The 16,149-nt window shown below is 35.9% G+C and overlaps 1 protein-coding gene across 1 annotated transcript in view; it reads left to right on the top strand.

Moving 5' to 3' along the window:
• Window positions 1-3,288: 3,288 nt before the first annotated feature.
• LOC134671973 (dystroglycan 1) overlaps window positions 3,289-16,149 on the top strand; it is a 159,281-nt gene continuing 146,420 nt past the window's right edge. The window contains exon 1 of the mRNA XM_063529858.1: window positions 3,289-3,518. The gene's annotated coding sequence lies outside the window, so the exon portion shown is untranslated. The remainder of the gene's footprint in view (window positions 3,519-16,149) is intronic.

The raw sequence follows: 16,149 nt of genomic DNA, 5'->3' as shown, positions 1-16,149 counted from the left end.
CCTAGTGCCCCATATATTGAAAAGTGACATCTCTTGACAACAAAAAACTATATACTTAACGTTGCTACTCGCCACTAGATGTCATGATTAATCTTTAAAAATTTACTATTTAGCGCCATCTATGAAATAGAAAGAAAATCGGAGAAAACTTCTCTACAAGCTTGTCCAACTAATAACACTATTCGACAATAGGTGTCGCTTTAAGCAAAAAGCAAAAATGTATTGCCAGTTAAAAAAATATTAATGTGGACAAGGGCCCAACGTTTTCTGTTCTCTTTCAGCGCGCAGCAACTAGTATCATTTCTCTCTCCTCGCTCTTTTAAAAATGCCGTTTGTCAAAAAAGGACAACCATACTGTTGACAAGATGGACTTCAAATCCTTGCCTTTTTTGATGCGCCAGGCAGATTACCTTCTCAGCTAGCTGTCACTGTTGCCACTTTTGTTTAGTGTACGATTAACAATGTGGCCCACCTTGCTGTAACCATGTCGATAAAGTCATATCGATAAACTATCGACATTTCTTGCAATTTTAATTTTACTTAAAAGGTTTAACGATACCTAAAATGAACAAAAACGCTTTTATTCTTTATTGTGGTTCAGATCACAATTTTATCGTCACGCCCCAGAAGGGAACCAAGGGAAAGTTCAGATATTTAATTAAAATACATAAATACCTATTAAAATATGTGTTCCGCAATAATTGAATTATTTTATGATATTCTAATATATTTATAATTCATTAGCATTTCAATTATGTTTATGTTTAACGAAGATATTGAAGCTTCAATTAATAGTTATTTCGTTCCGCTGTGTAGCGTTTATCGATATATGACACGATTATTATAGACTTTTCACATTCCTAAAAGAGCACACATACACGTTTTTACGCACGCATATACAGCCTGGGCCATAGACATAATATATAATATAGACGGTGTCTCAGCGAGCTGTCACTGTTGCCACTTTCGTTTAGTGTACGATTAACAATGAGGCCCACGTTATTGTAGCCATGTCGATAAAGTCATATCGATAAACTATCGACATTTCTTGCAATTTTAATTTTACTTCAAAGGCTTAACGATACCTAAAATGACCAAAAACGCTTTTATTCTTTATTGTGGTTATCAGATCACAATTTTATAGTCACGCCCCAGCAGGGAACCAAGGGAAAGTTCAGATATTTAATTAAAATACATAAATACCTCCTAAAATAGGTGTTCCGCAAAAATTGAATTATATTATTATATTATAATATATTCATTATCCATTAACATTTCAATTATGTTTATGTTTAACGAAGATATTGAAGCTTCAATTAATCGCTATTTCGTTCCGCTGTGTAGCGTTTATCGATATATAACATGATTAATATCGACTTTTCACATCCCTAAAAGAGCACACAAATACGCTTTTACGCACACATACACAGCCTGGGCGCATCAAGAAAGGCAACACTTGATTTGAAGTCCACCTTGTCAACAGTATGGTTGTCCTTTTTTGACAAACGGCATTTTAAAAGAGCGAGGAGAGAGAAATGATACTAGTTGCTGCGTCGTGAAAGAGAACAGAAAAGGTTGGGCCCTTGGCCTGGGCGCATCAAAAAAGGCAACACTTGATTTGAAGTTCACCTTGTCAACAGTATGGTTGTCCTTTTTTGACAAATGGCATTTTTAAAAGAGCGAGGAGAGGGAAGTGATACTAGTTGCTGCGCCGTCAAAGTGAACATAAAACGTTGGGGCCTTGGTAGAGATGGTGTGGAGAAAACTTTTTCCAAATGTTGGCTTCTACAGACCTTGCAAAAAATGGCATGCGATTTAAATCACTGCCGGCTAAGTACCTATAAAAATTGGCATATATTTATACATTTCTGATCTAAAAGAAGATTCGTTGGAGACTATTATCAAAATTTTGCTTTGATTAAAGCATGCCGCCATGGTGTACCGCCAATATCGAATAATCAAAATCATTATCTGCCTCTCTATTGCACTTAAGCTGTACCTATAGAGAGGCAGTTATAGATAAAGGAAGGCATGCAATGTTGCCTTTAAGTATTTAATGAAAAGGCCTCTATAGACAACAAACACATACGATTTTAGATAATTGCTAACTAAACAGGTGCAATTAATACAATCGATCGATCTATTATAGATTATGTCTATAATATTGCGACATAAAATAGTAGAAATTAAATAAAATGGCACTAAAATTAACTGATTTGCAAGACCGAAGTGATCCCATAAGTGTTCCGTAAACAAAGTTTTATACGGAACACTAAAAAACCGTACTCGAACGTCAATTAACGTCACACGTACGCACGGTACGCACGGTATTTTAAGTTTAGGAAAGTATCCAATTTCTTAACGTCAATGTAAAGCAAATCGCATGCTTGGTGAAGTTGGTGAAGCTTTCGTTTGACGATGGTTTGACGTTTGACTTGATTAGCAGTTTTTAAATTTCGAGCTGGTATCACTAAGTTAGGGCGCAGACAGGGCGACTGCTGGGCAGAGGCAGCCCATCGACACCCCATACTTTGATAAATTATGAAAGCCCTTGGTCGGTAAACTGATGTTTGTATGCAATATTTTCATTTTTTACTTTGAGTCGTTAACAGTTACTAATTTAATTAGTTTTAGTCGTGTACAATCCATGATTAAAACGAAAATATTTTGTGAATAAAGTATTTTTAAGTAAAAAACTAAGTAACCTATGACACGAATAGTGTACGACCAATTTTATCGATAATCTCTTTATTTCAGATGTCGATTATGGGCAAAGCTGAGGAAAAGGAAATGAGGATTTGGCGTATTTATTTACCTATTCAAAAGCTCAATGGAAACAAGTTCATTTGTGGAAATCATTCTCCATCCAGTGCCTTCAATAAAAAGGGACCAGATTAAAAAAGAATGCGCGCGAATTCAGCATATTGTAATATGCCTACTTGAATAATAAACTATGTTATTTTTATCATGTAAAATAAAATTGTTTATATATATATAATGTTCTTTTATTTTATTAATAGGTAGTACAGTAGGTAAATACAGCAGCACGTATCGCACATTTATCGATATCGATAAACAGTAGGTACTGGAAGTGTCGAGCCCTAGCGTTGTTTTTTTTTGTGTTGGTAGTATTGTGTGGTTTTTCTTTTTTTAACAATTATGGCCTGGATGCGAGATCTTTAAGCCTGTATTTGGTGTGTTGGGATATGTACGTTCATAATTCGGTTCGAGGATTGTTCGAGAGTGCCGACTCTTAAAACGTAGTGATTATATGCTCTTTGGGCAGAGGTAGAGTGGAGAGGGCAGCTAGTCGGGAACGTCAGGATAGGGATAGGATGGGGATTGGTTTACCGTGATTTATTACAGGTGTGATTTGTGTTGTGTTTATATAGTTTATCAATGAAAACACTTCTTATTTTATTTTCTAAAGACAGTACTAAAACAAGAAACCTGCATATACACGGACGGTGCACTGTCAACAGTTTCGAGAAGCCCGGGGTTTGGTCATGTGAATTTGTGTAAGTATTATAAATTTTGATTACTTATTTATTTTATTTCTATTAACAATTCAATCTGCGTAGATGTTTATAATTATAACAACTTGATTACATTAAAGATTCAGCCGGTTTTCGTTTCTTAAGTTCCGTATTTGGGTGAGGTCATTCATACCTTACCTCTTATCTAGGAATAGATAATATTAACGTTTGGATAGTGCATCGTAGTAATATTGAAAAACATAAAGTTAGGGTAGATACTAGAAATGTTTAAACGAATGTTGTGTGGCCCAGATTGCAGGTTTGATCCTTGTTTTTAAAAGGAGATTAATGTAGGTACTTAAAATAAATAATTCCAGGTATGACCCTACTTCCCGTGAAAAGTGGTTGTTGACAAGCCAATGTCAACGTAGAGAATTTTTGTATGGAGAACATTCTCGCTCGAGAAAATTCCCCATAGTAAACAGAGATGTTCGCAAGATAGGACAACTCTAGTCTCGTGTTTCCAACCTTGAGGGGAAACTTGCTTTATTTTGATTAGTCTGTTTTCCTGACATAGTTTTCAAGTCACCATATTGTGACTGGTAATATCTAAGTTCCAAAAAGTTATCAATTTAAATTATTAATAGCCAGTGGCCCCACAGCGGGGAAACACAGCAAGCATTCTGGGGACGATGCCCCATTAAACTTTAAGTTTTTAATGTTTGCTTGTGATAGTTGTGATTATCTCATAAATTTACTTTTGTATGCTATTAAATAAAATTGAAAGAGTTTAATAGCCATGCATAGTAAATAAATGTTTAACATACAAATAAGCCCACATGAATGGTGACAGGCTTTAAACACACAACATTTGGTTTGGAAATGTCACACCTACTGCTAACAATAAGCCAACAGTGGTCAATATATTTCTCATATGTGTTGAAATAAAGTGTAAACTCTATGGAACAATGTCTTTGAAATGAAATGAAATCACTTTATTGCCAAAACATGATAGGTTGATGGTAGAAAAAACAATAGGAATCACAGCTTTGTGACATTATTGAGCTTTTCCTTTTTCTCTATATTTAAATACAAAATATAGAGAAATAATATTAAAATATTAATTGTGCTTTGCGCGTCCAATACAATAACGCCTTCAGGGGGTTGTTGGGGCTGCCCTGGCGCTGCAGCGCATCAGGAATGTTCGCCGCGTGGAGAACCGATGGTTTCCAAGCCGTGCTGCGCAAGCGGGTGGCGTCCCTGGGCGAGCGCGTGCGGGGCAGTGCCAACACTCTCCTGAAGGTGATCGCCGAGAGGATGGACAGCCCTATCCTCGCTCACTGGATGTCCTTGCATGTTAATTGTAATTATAATTATACTTTTTACTAACACACCTACCTTAATTTTACTAACATAATATGGATGTATTTGTATCCGAAATAAATGCTTTCATTTCATTTCATTAAAGTAAACATGAACAAAAAAAATTGTCTTTTTTGGGCAAAATGTTATACCAAGTGTAACATAATTATTTTAATGAATGGGAACCCGGACTTTGCTTAAGGAAATATATTTCAGTTAAGTAATAAAATTAATATGTTCGTAACAATTTTTATTAATTGCCGGAAACCACTATATTTTATTTTATTGATGATTTACCTGATAACATTATAAGGAAAAAGGAATTGTTATCCTGTAGGCCAGAAGTTAAGAATGAGGAATAATGTTATGTTATGTAATGTAGTACAAACTCAAGGTAGTTGAAAAGTTCGCCAATGCTAAAGAAGTTTAAATCGAAGAGTTAAGTACAGTCACCTGCATTAATATGTTACACAATGAAGGTCGCAAAAATATCTAACATTCTTATTTGTAAAGCCACATGTTATATATTGGGGCTTTCGAAGAGTACCTAACATATTATTACAGGTGACTGTACAACACATTAGGATTTAACTAAATAGGTATTGTAGCACTCCATTTGGGTTGGGTACAAATGATACAATACCTGAATTACATAAACTACTCTCTCAGTGAAACACATGCGGGTAAGACGGCCAAAGCTAATGTCTTGTGGTAAAGGGACAGGGACATACATTTATATTTTATAAGCTTTTAAAATATTTAAATTGTCAGTGAAGTGCATGCATAGGATCCCAGTCCTGTACATGAGTGAATACCTCATCATTCATCATTCTCTTGCCCTTTTCCCATTCACTTGGGGTCGGCGCAGCATGTCTTTCTCTTCCACAACTCTCTGTCACCCGTCACCTCATCATTCACTTGCGCTCGTTTCATATCATCTCTCACACAGTCCATCCACCTTTTCCTCAGTGACATGAGTGAATACCTATAAATATAAATATCTATTGATATCTTTTTTGCTTTGATATTATTTCAAAATATGGCATGAAGCTAGCTATAAGGTTAGAGATCAAAGAATATTGATAATGGTTTAAAATTGAAAATATTTAGATGAGAAAATCGTCACCGCAAAGTAATGACTGTTCGGTTAATAAACTTATTACAGTATACTTTAAAGGTTTAAAAATTCAGATAGGTATTTCATTCGTAATTCTTCTATTCTTCCATTCTTTCTTTTCCATGAAGGTTGCCATATGAAACAGATGGCTGACTGACCATCAGTTGCTAATAAAACTTTAGAAAATAGTACAACAATACAAACTAACTGTAACTATTAGTGTCGGATTTCGCGGCTAGATTCATAATCTCAAAACATATCTACATACCTACTTACTGATATAATTGGAATGAGATTCACTCTTAATATTGATAAGGTCATTGATACATTTTTTATCTCAACTATATTAGCTAACGGTACACTTTTTGTAGGTAGATTATTTTATACAATAGCATGCCTCTGAACTTTGCAATAGCTATTATGTAGGAACCACACTGAACGTGTGTCATTAATTATAATTAGAAATGAGTCAGACCTGCTAAGTTTAAACGATATGTATTCTAAGCATAGGCATACTGCGAAATGCTAAAGACGAACACAGTGATGAAAGATTCATTGTGGTACAAAGTTTGTAGCGGTTAGTTTGCTGTAACCACGCTGTAACCTTCAAGCAAAATGTACTGTGTAGGTCATGTGTAGGTAATAAGAAAATTGGAAATCCACTTCTAAGTATGCCATCCGAACGATTCGATTAGCTTTCAGAGGGCATATTTAAAATTGATATGATTCTGTAACTCGTTAAAATAATGCGTATATGTGCGAGGTGCGTATTTTAGCGAGGAGGAGCAATTTGACAGTAGGTATAGTAGTATACCCTATAATGGACGTGGAACCAGTAATGGGACAAAAAGACATAATTCCTCTAAAATAAGTATCTAAAAGTAGTTTATAAACACTGGCTGTATATTATCATACATAAGAGTCCTAGAGCTGTCTCAGTTTGAAGTTTCATTAAATTTGGTTGTTTTTTAAGAAATTGGCGTCAACCCAAAAGTTGTCGTGTCACTGAAAAAAAATACCACTACGAATTCTTAACAACTTCGCTAAGAGAGGTGAGTTAATTTATTAAATTTTAATTAATTAATACTTGATGAAAACTAGAATGTGTTTTGTTAATTGCATTTACCATGAGATAAGGTATACAACACACTATGTTGTGACTCCACAGATGTAACAAAATAGTGGTATTTGGCCCAATCCCATTATAGGAGCTGTATAACTGCGTACCTCCTATGATGGGACAATTGACAGAATGTTGCTTGCCATGCCATAATTTCATGTTTAAACAATACAGAAGTAAAATGTAGTTACGAAATATGTCAATCAGGAGGTATTCTCGGACTTCGGATAAATTAATATCGTTTTTCCAAACTTTTATTTAACTTGCCCTGTTAGTTAATGTGGGTCCAATCTTGGTAGCTGAATTTGAGCCACTTTTCGATTTCCGATTCAGTTGAAATTTTGTGTAAGTACGTAATTAAGTATTCAAATCGGATGATAATGCAATTATGATAACATGGACCTGATCTGATGATGGAGACAGGAGGTAGCCATGGGAACTTTATCGCAATAAACCCTAACTAATTGTGTTTGGGTATATCAGAATTGTCTCGATGGATCTAATACAATAATAATTGGCTGTGGAAAGAAAAATACATTCAGCGATAAAAGCTTATACCAAAAATTGATTTTTTTGCCGTAACTTATTCCCCATTTCAATATTTTATACTGATAGAGCAATGTCCATTATAGGGGGCCCATTACTGGATCCACGTCCATTACCGGGGGCCCATTACTGGAGCTTTAGTGTCCATGACTGGAGAAAAAAAGCATAGTTTTAATTTGTTAAATACGTGGAAACTAATTGCAGTGTCTTTGATACAACACGCCTAAAACATGAAAGACGGATAGGACTTTCATCTTTTAACACGCTAAGCGGTAGACCATTTACATGTATAGGGGAAATATCATAAATACTCCAAATTTCCTCTTAAATGTCCCATGACTGGTGCTGTTACTATATACCTCACGGCAAAATCTATAATCCCGTAAGCCCAAATTATTTTTGTATTTTACGAATAAATAGTGGTGTACTGGCCTACCTATCGTAGCAACGTCCATCCTGGATATCCGGGTCCCAGTGATATCTAAGCTTTACTGTTATTTTATCTTTATTAAGTATTTAGGTAATAGACACGTCGCTTGGTCTACTTCCTGTAAATCCTGGTCTATCATATAATGCTAATCCTACCTTTCACTTCAAAATACCGACCAGTCTATTAAAATAAAGTAGTCTTCAATTACTTATGATTAACTTAAAAAACTTTTTACTAAAAGCCGAAGAGTCTCTACAAATTAAAGTAGTTTCAAGTACCGCTTCCTACGTAGTAAAAGTAATGGTACAGTATAAACCTGTTAGTAATGTGTAGGCGGCAGTGGGCACCGGTCAAGGGATTTCGTTGAGGGGACATATTTTAAATACATGATTATCATGGTCGGTTAACAGACATTACTTACCTGCTTATTTTATTTACCTTCGAGTATTGTCTTCAAAATGACACGGCATGTCGTGTCTGGTGTTACAAGAAAAGTGGATGGAATTGAATTGAGTTGAATATCGAAGGCTGAGGACAGTACTTGCTTGGTCTAGCTAGACGACCAAGGAAAGTGTCGAATGTACTGCGAAAATAAGCACGAGGTATGTATGTAAAGACTAGAGATGCACGGATATCTGGTTACTATCCGGTATCCGTCCTATCCCGCCATTATTTTACTATCCCTCCGGATACCGGATAGTGACCTACTATCCGGCCGGATACCGGATAGTAACATTGCTTGATTTAGGAGTAAACAAATTTACTAGTTGTAGTTCTACCCTACCCACATATGTATTACATAACCCTTTGCCTATGTACTTATGATTGTTTTAATGTAATAAATTTTTGTTGGGGTAAACAAATTGGATTTCAGAAACAGACATGGTCATAATCGTACTTGTTTATTATTTTAAAACAATTTAATAATTCCATTGACTTGCACGCGCACTCATTTCGAACCTAGAAATGAGTCCGCGCGAACGTTCACTAGGATACATGTCAAACCTGCAGAATGCGCACCTGAAAAACCGAAATGTAGGTATAGTTCCGCTGGCCGAATATCCGGCGGCCGGATACCGGATATTCGGCTGATGGTCAGGCCGAATATCCGGTATCCGGCCAAACAACTATCCGTTGCATCTCTAGTAAAGACATGCTTCGCCGATCCAAAGTAACTGGGATAAGGCCAAAACGATGACTATGAGTTTTGTACTGACAACCGAACGGTTATGTCGCACACTAGGTGTCGACACCCAAGTGATACCGGGCTATCGTTCAGAAGAAATGTCTCACATTTTTATAGTAGCACTTGAGTTTTACTCCTGTTGATTCCACACTTAGGTGTAACTTTCCAAATTCCCACGCTATTTTAATCTCATAGTGAGACGCCATAGCAGTTGTAATGTAACAACATTGATTGGATTATTTTTTTAAAGATGGAGCGGAACTTAAAATCGTATAATGCTCATGAATTGGTATTAGCATATTTAGCCATAGCGGACATCAATTTAGAAACAGTTCAAGCCGTGAAAGAAAACAATATTGATACTGACCCGAATGAATAAGTAAACGTTAATATACTGCTTTTTTTTTTTCGTTTTAATGCTGCTGGGACCAAGGACCTAATTAAATACATAAGTAGGTTATATAGGATGGACAGAGAGCTTGAGGAGTTGAGGCATGGAATCCTTCCATCCGCTTTATGTGTTGGCACATAGATAATCCCTTATGGAAGCAATATTAGGTATATACTGTAGGTAAATAGTCAAGTTATTTGCTTACCCCAACTTGCCTCAGGGCATTATGTATTGACATATTGATGCGTTAAATTAACACGGACGAAGTGGAGCGCGCCTTCTTGTATAAATATATTAAATTAATTCCTGGACAAAATTGATCATGCACGTTACTCCTGTATTAATAATTTTCCGTTATACTGGTACCTACTTATCTATAATAATTTAATGTATAATTCACAAATCATATGTTAATTTTTCAAGATAGTTGAAACATGGTGTTGGTGCGAGAATTCGCATGCGAGTTTCATTACATTGCGGTATTTGATTGGTCGGCTGAATTGGATGTAACCAATAGTCCTCAATGTATCTGCAATCGCATATGAGTTCGCGCGCCGTCTAAATCAGCCCTTAATATCACTATGACAATGTTCAAATTTCAGTTCGTTAAAAGTGAAACATACCTAGAACCCTGATATTGGGCTAGCGATATTTAGATCAGTACGCGCGATATGTTTCTCGCGACACTTGATATTCTTCGCTTATTTTTGCAGGCGAAACGCTAGTTAACTGTTTCAATACGTCTAAACTGATAGTGACATATTTAGACTAGAAATGTTAATACTTTTGTAATGGTTTTTCTAACACCCCTTCTTTCAAACCACGCACGGAACACCATATGGCGACAGCTAGCAACAAATCATTTCATTCAATTGAAAGGTACTTACCCTTTAGCTTCCAGTGCCTCAGCCTCTAATTGATACTCGTTGCCTCCCAGTGTGGATCCAATTCAGTTAACTACTTTTAGTCATGACAGATCATCGCAAGCTGCGAACTCAACAGCACTGAGTTCATTGCACTTTGCCATTGCCATACCTAATATACAGGGTGGTCAAAAAATAAGTGCATTCCCGTTGCCAGGGAGGTTTTGGGATTATACTGAGCAACTTTTGCTTTGGGACCAACCCCGAAATCACGAAAAAAATTTACCGTCGCAATAGAAAATGGATCGGCCAAAATGTATGAAAAGACAAATTTTTATCGCGATGTCGGGGTTGGTTCCATAGTAAAAGTTGCTCAGTGAAATTAGCTCAAGACAGGACTATGCTCAGCAGTGGGGGATAAAGGGCTGTTAAGATGATGATGATGATACCAAACATTTAAGGTAGGTATTTATTTAGGTGCTAAAATATTTATCGGCATGTATGTAAAACTTCTTCGAAAATGTTCGTTATGTGCTCCCCATGTTATTTAATGTTACAATGTCGGTTTGAGACGGCAGGTTCAGCCCCCAAAAAAAACACAGTGTTCAGAGTCCACACCATGACATGACTATTGGGAACAAGTAGCAAAAATACATTTAACACCTATGGTCTACTTATAGAACGGGCGTGTTAATAAACATTTGACCCATCTATATAGTGTCGAATTCCGACCCAATTGTACAATGGCCACAACTGATGCAATACCATCCGCGGTGGCCTTAATTCTTAGTTGATCGCGCGGAACATTCGTTGATGGTCCATACATAGACTGCCTCCCATAGGCTTCGTATTACATTGTATGTTCCTATACGTAATTACGTAGACTTGTGGCACGATATATACCTACATACAACATTAGGCGATCTTAGAGCCGCTTGCAAACAATCTGTAAACATAATCGTAGTTCGTTAAACTTCGCTCCTATGGAATTGAAAAGTTTCATAGTTGTTGTTTATGTTATGGAATGTTGTCACGCACTGGTCGTAAAAGTGGGCGGTTGCGCTCTAATCTAGACTAATTTTATAAATGACTGCCTGTTTGTCTGTAACTGCAGTAACATACAATTTATCTCCTGAAACCCACGTACCCTATTCATATTTAAAATGCAAAAGTATTGTCTGACTGTTTGTAACTTTACTAATGGTGAAGTTGTCATGAAGATAGCTTGAGTGAATGATATGGGAAGGACATAGGATCATCATTCCACGATACGAAATCTCGAAACTGCATAACAGTTAAACCAATTATAGCTCAAGGTCGGCTGGACCGATTTTATTAACCCTTTGACCGCCGTTGTCCGGTATAGAAGACAACGATAGAACGATACGCTGGCGCCGTCGTCTTGTATACAAGACACAAATTCAACCACTGAGTTAATGTGAAAATAATAACAATTGCAATTTCATTTACACTCGTGTTCATATTTAAGGTCTTTGTTTTTTCATTTATTTGCTTTTTAAGCCGCTATATAAATCCCTTCTTTTATAATAAGGTATTTAAAAAAATTGCTCCAATTTTCAACATTTTTCATGTTCCTCGTCGCCGTTGTCTTGTATAAAAGACAGCTAGGGATGGGAATGTTAACTCGATATGGTAATTTTTAAAGTAAATATAAAGTCAGAAATATGTTTTTATCTAAGTATTTGAACAATTGTTAATCGCCAATTTTTTTCAACGAATAGTAGGTAACTACTTACTAGAATACGTAGAACGAGAGTCAGATAGGCATAACTATATTTAAAGTTCAGGTAGCTTCTTTAGCTCTATAAAGTAGAGTCAGACAAGTAAATTTGCCATTGTAGATTGTGGACTATTTAATTGCAAAAGAGATAAATAAAAAAAATAATTGATGTTATTTTATACCTTAGTGGGAAGGGATACACCGCAGCGACCGCTTCGCACAAGTGTGGTACAGGGACATACCTGTTTATCAGACTTTACTTTTATTGTTATAACATTGAAGTTAATGTGTAATTTTTTTGTAACAAGTCGTTGAACGTTTTTTTGATAAGAGTTTACCTATAGATTAATGTAAACCAAACTGAAATTATAATGATAGATTCTAATTCCGGAATAATATCTTTACTCATTAAAAATTCAACCCACGTGTAATTTTCACTAAAACAGTTCCGGTATATTGACTTTATCGACACATGATGCGCAGCTTTAACGTTACGCCAATAAAGTTTACGTACCGACAAGCGCTTACGCCGTTGACCTAGAGACTATTATTACTTGATCCGCGCGGAAACAGTCCTTGTCGGTCTGCATTGCGGGCAGTCCATGGGCGCCGTTGTCTTGTATAAAAGACTTCTCGTACAGCCTAGTGCGGCGATATCACGTCTTGAATCGACATTGTTTAGTGGTTGTTTTTTATGTTAAATCCCTATATTTTAAACATTTTCGGGTGTAAAACATATGTTTAATTTTGGCAATTTGGAATGAAATTAAAACAGGATAAGAACAAAGCTAAATTAAAAAGATTTTTACCATAATATTGTAAATATCGATATCACTATTTGCAATCCCTAAACTTTTTATTAGTTGTTTACTTAAAATTAGCTCTGGCGTGTGAGTGAGCGTCTTTGCGGACTAGGTCCGGCGGCCAAAAGGTTAATAATTCCTGATTTCTTATTCGTCTTTCCCATAACTATCAAAATATGGAAAAAGTCACGGAAGAACGAAATAAAAGCTAGTGCTATAAAATGTTGGGAGCGCGTTGCGATAGATGCTCCATCTAATGGTCAAGCTATCTTTGGGTCCGAATTAATTGGCCACAATGACCACAGCGTGACAATATAACGAGAGGGACCGCAACGGCTCTATCACGACGTGTAGAGTATGTTGACCCGTAATTGTTATTGTTATGATCTATGTAAACACAGACGGAGATGCATTTTTAGGTGATAGGTAAACATAACACGAAAAGGGTAAGTTGAGCGCTCAGCTCAGGTAGCAACAGGAAGTAGGTAGTAATAATATGTGTTCATTGAAAAGTTCAAAAGTCGTTGTAATTTTACTAGATTATAGCTCGATGACTCTCCTTTTTCGAAAAATAACAAAATTCATACATTTTGGGATACTGCTTTGTTCTCAGCAAAAATTACAGTGCTAAATGTGACCTACAAGATCACTATTTTTGCATTTCAACGTAACCTGCGCTCCGCGTACCCGTAGTGTTATGTACTTATGTAATATGCGCTTTCACTATTGTTTAGTAATATTTCAAATATACTCAACCTGAAATCACACCTAATTTTATCTAAAAACTAAAAAAAACGACAAACTACATTTGTTTACTTTACTTAATCTTAATCGGAAATCTGATGGTCTAATCGTATTTGAATTCATTATCTTCCAATGAATATTAAGTAGCGTTATCATAAACATCAAAATATTCAAAAGTTTAACCATATCATTTAATGTGTTTCCTAAGACATCAATAGACTATAACTTTAAATACAATTAATTAAAAACAACGACACTGTCGGCATTCTTATGCATACAGATGAGTTTGTTACACTCTGTTACTAAAATAATTATTTCGGCCTCATTTGTTTTTAGTGGACGCGCAATGTTGCCAAAAGGTAGATTTAGCTTCTTATTTATGTAAGATATTTGAAGGTACATTGACATCGGAAAGGGTTTGGTGAATTTGGCATTGAGCTTCCACAAATCTAGCGTGTCATTCCAAATGTTACCGAGTACAGGCGAGCAAGGCTCATGTTAACCAGTATAAGTCCGTTCTAAGATGACACGTCAATGTGTACTGCTGTCAAGCTCACGTTACCCAGGTTCACCTAAAAGAGTAGGTATCCGACTATCCTACACTCGAGCGACCAGGAATTACAGGCCTGGGTTTTATGGCCGAATGATTCCGATTCGCTTCCCTGGCGAAGATTGACACAGCGAGCGAAATTTGATCTAAAATCTAAATGGAACTGTTTGAACTGAGGGCTTACTCTTATTGGCTACCGAAAGCTCGACCACTATAATCGGTTTGTTGCCTATTTTCTTATTTCGATCGATTCTGTTTTTTGCGGGGATCAAATGGCAAATAGCACCAACAACAGTAGAGCAGACGTTTCTGCTTGTTAAAAAATTAAATACAGTAGAGCAATAGAAAGAAGAATAGAATAGAGCAATAAAAAAATTAATACAGTAGAGCAATACAAAAGATACCCGTTGCATTTTCTTAGGGCACCTTAAATTAACACTTGCTGGGTTGTAAATTAAACCTGGTTTGCATTTGACACAAACTAGATTTAAATTCGGGACATTACCTAACTAATATATGTAGCCACATAAGAGCTCATAAGAGGAAAATCCCTTGATTGCTGAGGTCGCCGTCATCGAAATCGATGTGGAGGACTATATATAATATATGTAGATAGTAGAGCCAAAAAGAATAGATAGTATAGAGGGGTCCTGTCATAGTAAATGTTGTAGTCACTGTAAATTTACTGCCATCTATATCTATCGACACACGACTATAACTCAAAATAAACACGTAGAAAATTATCAAAAAAAAAATATGTGGATAAATGATTTTGTTATTTTTATATCATTTTGACCCATGTTCATTCACTGATATCTATGTGTTAAAATTGTTAAATTTGAAACAGTGTCGTCACGCCATGTAGCCGAGAATAGGCTAAAGGTGTGTGCGCTATCTATCCGAGAATGACTTTTTCTTGATTTCCGAGGCACGTTTTTTTCTTTGACTTTATTCATCTTATACGAAGTTACATATGTCTTTGGTAGAGCTATATGTAGATAGAGATCTACGTCATTAATTTCAGTCAATTAATTTGTATGTACATTTTATTATAACTAAAAATAAATGTTTTTGGTACCCTTCCTTTGATGTAACTGAGGCATTATAATTGTCACATAATTCTTTATTGTCGGAGCCATAACGATGACTATACCATTTTTAATTAACACAAACAGGGCGATCGCCTAATATCTCTCTCCCTCTATTTTTTATCGTTACTTTTTTATTTCATCGTGTTTCTTAACGTCTGATAAAATCCCTGATATTTTATGTTTATGTGAGATACACGACAGCGTAAAAAAAAACAAGCTGTGATTAATATAAGAGACTTTTTAATCTTTTCACGTCATACGTAGATTCATGCGATGCATATGGGCTGCATGTGAGTTCTTACTCAAATGTTTATGATGATGTAATTCTGTGGTAAACAAAAATATTATGCTTGGGCTAGTTACCGGGAACCCACAATCTGTAGCCGTGATGCTCCGTTTTCAATCTTATTGTTTTGACAACAATGTTGTGCTCAAATTATTTTAAATACATTGCCCGCTTAGCTACTTGTGACTGTTCCTTGCATTTGTACCGGATCGATGAAAAAGTTAATGTGTAATGGTGTGTTATGTTATGTAAGTTACTTACTAACCCCCTTATTCATAAACGTTTACTAAAGTTGACAAGCCGATAATAATCGTTTGTCCCTTTCCATCATACCAATACGTCGGAAAGGGACAAACGATTATTATCGACTTGTTAACTTTAGTAAACGTTTATGAATAAGGGGGTAAATGTTTTCCGTGAGTACCAAGATGTAAGTAATAATT

This window comes from Cydia fagiglandana, chromosome 16, assembly GCF_963556715.1.
Source record: "Cydia fagiglandana chromosome 16, ilCydFagi1.1, whole genome shotgun sequence".
NCBI classification, from domain to species: domain Eukaryota; kingdom Metazoa; phylum Arthropoda; class Insecta; order Lepidoptera; family Tortricidae; genus Cydia; species Cydia fagiglandana.
This window is presented reverse-complemented; position numbering and strand designations above follow the sequence as displayed.